The sequence below is a fragment of the Artibeus jamaicensis genome, unplaced genomic scaffold, assembly GCF_021234435.1.
Source record: "Artibeus jamaicensis isolate MK-2021 breed Jamaican fruit bat unplaced genomic scaffold, CSHL_Jam_final contig_519, whole genome shotgun sequence".
In the NCBI taxonomy this organism is placed as follows: domain Eukaryota; kingdom Metazoa; phylum Chordata; class Mammalia; order Chiroptera; family Phyllostomidae; genus Artibeus; species Artibeus jamaicensis.
In genome coordinates this window covers 55,978,803-55,985,899 of record NW_026521871.1, presented here as the reverse complement: position 1 = coordinate 55,985,899, position 7,097 = coordinate 55,978,803, and positions in this window count along the sequence as shown.

Below are 7,097 nucleotides of genomic sequence, written 5' to 3'. Positions count from 1 at the left end.
TACTGCCCAAAGCAATATACAGGTTTGATGCAATCTGTATCAAATCCCACAACATTTTTTTCTGGCAGAAACAGAAAAACCTACTCTAAAACTTGTGTGAAGTCTGAAGGGACCCAAAATAGTCAAAACAATCTTAAAAAAGAAAGTAAAGCTAGGGGACTCACACTTCCTGATTTCAAAACATACTACACTACTATAGTAATCAAAACAGTATTGTACCGGCATAAATACAGACATAGAAATCAATGGAACAGAATAAAGATCCTAAAAATAAACCCTCACATTTATGGTCACCTGATTTTTGACAAGGATGCCAAGATCGTTCAATGAGGTAAGGACAGATGATCATAGGAAAACTGGACATAGGAACATGAAAAGAAAGAAAGAGAGAAAGACTGGATCCGTACCTCACACCATATACAAAATTACCAGTGGCTCGAAATATATCAAAGGCATAAATATCAAAACCAAAACTATAAGACTCAAAGAAAACAAGGCAAATTTTCAATGTTGGATTTGGCGATGGTTTCTTGAATACGACATCAAAGGCCCAGGCAACAAAATAAAAAAATAGAAAAGTTGGACTTCTTGAAAATTTAGCACTGTTGTGCATGAGTTGACACTATTGATAAAGTGAAATGGCAACCCAAAGAAGGGAAGAAATATTTTTAAATCATATATCTGATCAGGGATTAATATCCTGGATATATAAAGAACTCCTACAATTCAACAACAGAAAAACCAAGCAACCTGATTCAAAAATTGGCAAAGGACTTGAATAGACATTTTGCCAAAGAAGATATGCAAACGGCAATAAGCACATAAAAAGATGCTCAACATCTCACTAATCATCAGGAAAATGCAAATCAAAACCACAATGAAATACTACTTCGTACCCATTAGGATGGCTATTATAAAATAATGTAAAAAAACACACACGGAAAATCACAAGTGTCAGTGAAGATGTGGAGAAATCGGAACCTTTGCATGTTGCTGATGGGGATGTGAAATGGTGCAGCCACTGTGATAAACTGCTTGGTGGCTCCTCAGAAAGTGAAACATAGAACTCTGATGTTTCTCATTCCCAGCAATTTCATGCCTAGTTGTATGACCAAAAGAACTGAAACCATGGGCTCAACAGGTACTTGTACACCTGTGTTCACTGTAGCATTATTCGCAATAGTTGAAAGGGGGGGGGGGAACTCCAGTGCTCATCAATGAATGGACAAACAAAATGTGGAATGAAGTACCGATACCTCTGACAACCTGTAGAAACATTGAAAACAGGATGTTAAGTGAGAAAAGCCAGACCCAAAATGTTACACATTGGATGATTCCATTTACAAGATATATCTAAAATAGGTAAAACCTATAGAGACAGGAAGCAGATTGTTGGTTGCCAGGGGCTGAAGGAAGCAGAGAGGGGTGGATGATGGGGGGCAATGGCTTAATGGTTTTATCTTGGGGATGATAAAAATGTTTTGCAACTAGAATGAAGTGGTGGTTGTGTAACACTGTGACTGTACTGAAGTGTTCAAATGGTTAATTTTATGTTATGTGAATTTTACCTCAATTTATAAAAGGAAACTCAAGTTCAGAGAAGTGGAATTATACAAGATCTCACAGTCAGTAGCTGCTAGAGTCAGAATTTGGACCCTGATCTAAGAATTAGTGGGCAGGGAGGAGTATTTCCTTACTTCAGAGGTGAATGACTGTTTTGCTGGTGATTGTCTGAGAGCATTCTTAATAAGGGGGGAGGGATGTCACCTTCCACATAGTAGGTGGTTACTGTAGTAAGTTACGTGTGAGTGACTGCACTTGTGCAATTATCTTGGTTTTTGCCCCTATGTCATTCTTACTGGAACTGCAATGACTCCTCCAGATGGGGCCAGGTTGGGTCATCTCAGTGACTCAGAGTCTGGTACAGGGCTGAGTTCAATGTGCCTGCATTGAGTGGAATATTAGGGTTGTCTACAGTCCCCACTTGCCACAAAGGGATTCAGTTTCATTCAAATGACCCTGGGGATTTGTTTCGCAAAGATAAAAATACGCATCCCCTGAGGTTCCTGGGGGACACAGGCACACAAACAATTATAACACAGCCTTAACTCCTGTGTGAACAAACCATCAGCAGGGGTTCCAAGGAGGAAGTACTGGGTTCAGACCCTTCCCCTGGGAGTCTAACCTCCCCTTTGGTGACTCCTCGCCCATCTCAGGTCTTACCCTCCTCGGCGCTCAATGTGTGGTTAGTGCCTGGGTACTCATCGTGTATGGCTGGACCAATTCGGGCCACAGGGTCGCCATTCCCTGTTGCTAAATCTCTACTCCCCGTTGGTAAAGTCGCTGTGCCTTAATGTCTGGCACAAATGTCATGTCTTCTGTGCTGCCTCCATGAACCTCAGAGCCAGCTCTTGCTCTGGGCTTTCTTGGCACCTCATCTCCCAACTATTTATTGGGCACATGGTGTTTCAGCCCCATGGAGACCCGGTTGTACAACGTGCTGTCTGTCCTAAGAGCTTCTGTCCATGGCAGGAGGCAGACCAATAACAGGCAATTATGCCACAAGAGGGAAGCACGGGGTGAGTGCCCTGAGAATCGCAGGAGACACCTCTGGGGTCTACCTAGCCCACATTCCCCTTCCCAAAACTAAACACCCACTCAAGAGTGAGGCCGAGAGAGTGTGTTTGCGCCCTGTGTCTCAGTCCCCTAGTGGTAGCTGATTGGCCCAGGGAGAATACCTCATTGCAATTGGATTCTATATTTCAACCTATAAACTTGGAGTCAAGTCTCAATGATGCGGAAAGTGTATAAAGCAACCAGAGGGGTCTGGGCTGAGAGTCCCAGAAAAAGGAGAAAAGGAAGGATGCCCTGGCTGGTGTGGCTCAGTGGATTGAGCACCGGCCTGTGAACTAAAGGGTTGCCTGTTCAATTCCCAGTCAGGGCACAAGCCTGGGTTGTGGGCCAGGTCCCTCTTTGGGGCTGTGTGGGAGACAACCTACCAATGTATCCTCTCACACATCAATGTTTCTCTCCCTCTCTTTGTTTCTCCCTTCCCATCTCTCTAAAAGTAAGTAAATAAGTAAATAAATAAATAAATAAATCTTTTTTAAAAAGGAGTGAAGGACCTATATTCCTGCTTGTGAATCCAAAAAAACCACCTACTTCTCTCTTTAAAATCAGTTCTTTGTTTTGTTTAAAGGGTCTTTGTGGGGGCGGGTGGATATTGGCACAATGGCCCTCATTGAAGTAAGAGTGAGCAGGCAGGCTCCTAGCTTAGAGGGGGTGAACTCAGGGGAGGGGCAGGCAGGAGCAGGGATGGGATTGGGTGAAAGCTGAAGAAGCGGATTCTGATAGGGGGAACTGCAGAGGTCCCGGCAAGAGGCGGGAACTGCAGGACTAAAATGAAAAGAAGGGAGACTGCAGATGTGACCAGGGCCCTTATCAACCACACTAAAAACCTAAAGTTGCATTTTAAGTCGTACCAAGAATCACACTCCAGTGTTGGAAAGGGGCCGGGGGGGGGGGGTTGGGGGGTGGGCAGGAGGTGCAACAATGGTCCAAACAGCATCAGTTAGAGCTGTTCAAGAAATAGCATTGTTGGGTCTGGGTAACTGAAAGAAGGGTTAAGGGAAGGGAGGTGGCGGGCGACGGTGGAGAGGGGCACTTATCTGAGAAGCAGAGATAGAGAAGCTATGGTTCTTTGTTGAACCTCCTGGCTCAAAGCCTGGACCAGAGCCAACAGCCCTGGCCTCCTCAGGGACCTTGTGAAAGACGCAGATGACCAGGGCCCGACCCAGCTCACCACAGCTGACCGAGTTTCCGGGGAAAGCAGTCGATTCTGATTCTGCACCCAGTATGTGGTCAGCACCACCCCTCCCTTCTGCCCGGCCCTGCTCTCTACCCCTCTTAATCTTTCAGGGACCACTGAGAATCTCAGGCTCTTCAGGGCTTCGTTTTGTAAACAGAGTCTCCTTGGGTTTCAAAGGTCTGCGATGTGCATTTACAATGGAATATCATTCCACCTTTAAAAGGAAGGAAATTCTACCATATGTCACAGCACCGATGAGCCTTGCAGACATTGTGCTAAGTGAAAGAAGCCAGTCACGGAAAGACAAACGCTGTATGAGTCCACTCATTTGAGGCACCCGAAGTGGTCAAACTCGAAGAACAGAAGGTAGAATGGTGGTTTCCAGGAGCGCAGAGGATGGGAAGTTGTGGTTTACTGGTACAAAGTATTAGTTTTATAAGATGAAAAGAGTTATGAGGGTGGATGGTGGCGAAGGTTGCACATTATGAATGTATTTCATACCCCTGGGCTCTACAGTGAAACTAGTTAAGGTACCAAATTCTACATTATGTGCACTTCGACACAATTTGAAAATGCTTCCACAGTTGGGTGTGGGGCTTGCAAACACAGCACTGGGGTACTCGATATTAAGAGCCAGGTAAAAAGGTTTTTAATAACAAGTATTCATTTCCTACGTGAGCATATCTAGGGTTTAGGGAACAGATTTGGCCTTTGAAGAGTTACATGTGAACTGTCCTAGATGCTCTGATCCTCTCAAGCCGTCTTTGAGGTCCCAGGACACGTTCATTGCAGCTTTTGCCACACTGCTTGGCCGTCTATGCAGCTGTCTCCCCTGGGAGCCATGAATAGAAGGCAGAACACTGTTTCCTGTCCAGCACATGGGGCTCAATGAAAGAGGGAAAGGAGGGAGGGAGGGACAGGTGAGTGACCAGCCAGAGACAGAGGCACCTGCTATTGTAAGGAGGCTGAGGGAAGTCGCAGTTTGGGTCCCTCCCTTCCCGGTTTGTTCCCTTCATCCATTTCTCCCTTCTCCTCTGCAGCCTGTCCCTCACCCTTACCACCTGCAGGGAGCCTTCCCAGATTGTGCCGGCTACCTCCAGGACAGCCCCTCATCCCCATCTTCCTCTCACCGGGAGGAGAAGGCAGGCAAGGAGGTTCATACAGGGAGACATGAGCTGCCTAAAAAGGGAATGGTGGGCCAGGGAAGAAAGGCTGGGGAGCCAGGGCCCCTGCTCTAGCACCTCCAACCCACACCCCAAAGGAGGGGCGATGGGATGCTCCCTCATGCCTCCCTAGGGCAGCCGTTCCAACAGACCCGCTGGAGGCCCCTGAGCTGCTCTAGCCCATCTGGGGAGAGGTCCTCCAAGCTGACATCTTCATTAGGTGGCTCTGGGTGGGGGTGCCACTGTCCAAGCAGTCCCTGGGGTGCTTGCTGGCTGAATGCTCCCCACCCCTACCTTTATTTTTCCGACGGAGGAGAGGGCAGGAGCTCTAGACACTGACCTCGGAGCTGAGCAGCATGGCCTAAGTTAGCTAACTTCCCTAAGCCACAGCTCGCTCATCTGCGAAAAAGGGGCCTGACTCCTGCTGCACAGGCCGAGAAGCTGAGCCTGGGACCGCACACAGAGCGGGTGCTCGGCTCAGAGTGTGCAGATGCAGCAGCGCGTGCGGGCCTGGAAAACGCCTTTAGAAGGTCTTATCTGAGATGCCTGGCTGACCTTAGGGCGGAGGGTGGGTTAGGCCAGTCTGGCCCTTTGGCCCCAGTGGGCTGTTTGTCTCCAGTCCCTTCTAAGCTTCCTGATCCAAAGAAGGTTCAATACCTCGGTGCCAGTGGTGGGGCCCCTGAGGCTAATGAGCCCATGAGAAGGGTGCTACTCTGCCCCCGGGGCCGGGGCTGGGATTGGGAGGGGTGGGGAGGGCAGGAGGAGGCAAGGTTGATGTTCCATACGGGCCTTTTTTGTACTCTGACTTTGAAGCCACTGAGCATGAACCACTCTGGTAAAAATAAAATGGTTTTGAAAAGTAAAATACACGTCATTGTACCTCTTTTCAAACCCATAGGCTGTACGGACACTGAGAGTGAACCCTACTGCACACTACGGACTTCGAGTGACAATGTTGTGTCAATGTCGTTCCGTCGATTGTGACAAATAAATGTAGCATCTGGTGGGGGACGCTCTGCATGTGTGTGGAGTTAGGGGTTTGGGGGAAAATGCTCTAAAAATATAGTTATGACAAACAAACAAACAAACAAACACACAAATGTAAAACTGGCATGTACCGAAAATCATACCCTCCCACAGTGTTGGTGAGAATTATGTGAGTGAACAGACAGGAAGGGCTTAGGCCCAACCCAGGCGAATGCTCAACGTGAGTTGGCTTTTGCGTTCCATTTTTAAGTCCTCTCTGTCCCACGGTCTCCTCTCAGCTGTCGCTCCTGGGATGGAGATGGTGGGACAGGCCCTTCCTGCCTTTACCCCCCAGCGTGCTCTAGTGGCTTTGTCACTAGCTAAGTCACGTGGTTTAACTGGTGATGCTATGCCGGGCCTCTGGTGAGAGTTACTTCTGCGGTGCTGGAGGTCTACACTCAGCCCAGACAGGATTTGTCAAGCTTCACAGTGGATCCGAATGTGTAGCCAGGGCTAAGAACCTCGCACCAGCCTGTCAGCTTACTGAAGGACCCTACGCACGCCCCATGCCTGACCCTAGGGACGGTCTGCTCTTCTTTACTCTGCCTCCTCAGCCTAGAGGGCAGAGTGGCCTTTGCTCTCAGCTGCAAGGTGGTAGGTGCATTTCCCTGTAACAAGGTCCACGGCCTTCTTATTCAGTTCTCCAGAATTTCTTGTCCTCAGAGTAGCTAAGGTCGTGATGCTTCTCATGGCTTCTTAGGAACAAAAGACCTGGAACCCAGACCTCCCTGGCTTGTGGTGTGTGGAGCCCACCTTGCTCACGTCCCTCTGCTCTCTGTCTTGGGGGAAAGAAATCTGGAAGGAAGCATTTGAGCTCCATCCAGGCTGCCCTGGGCATCTTCTTGCTCCTGGGTGAGGCTGGCAGCCCCATGAAATCAGGTACATCCTTCAGTCAAATAGGGACAAGGACAATTCTGCAGGTTATACGGGCCTCAAAGTGGAACAGTACCTGGAAAAAGATAGTCTCCTGCCCACTGAAGCTTTTATCACATTGCATGGCTGTTTGTGTAGCTGTCTTCCCAAGATTTCAAGCTTCTGGGCCCCACTTCAGGGTAAGGACCATCTTAGCCACATCCTGTTTAATGCTGATCTCTCCTCCT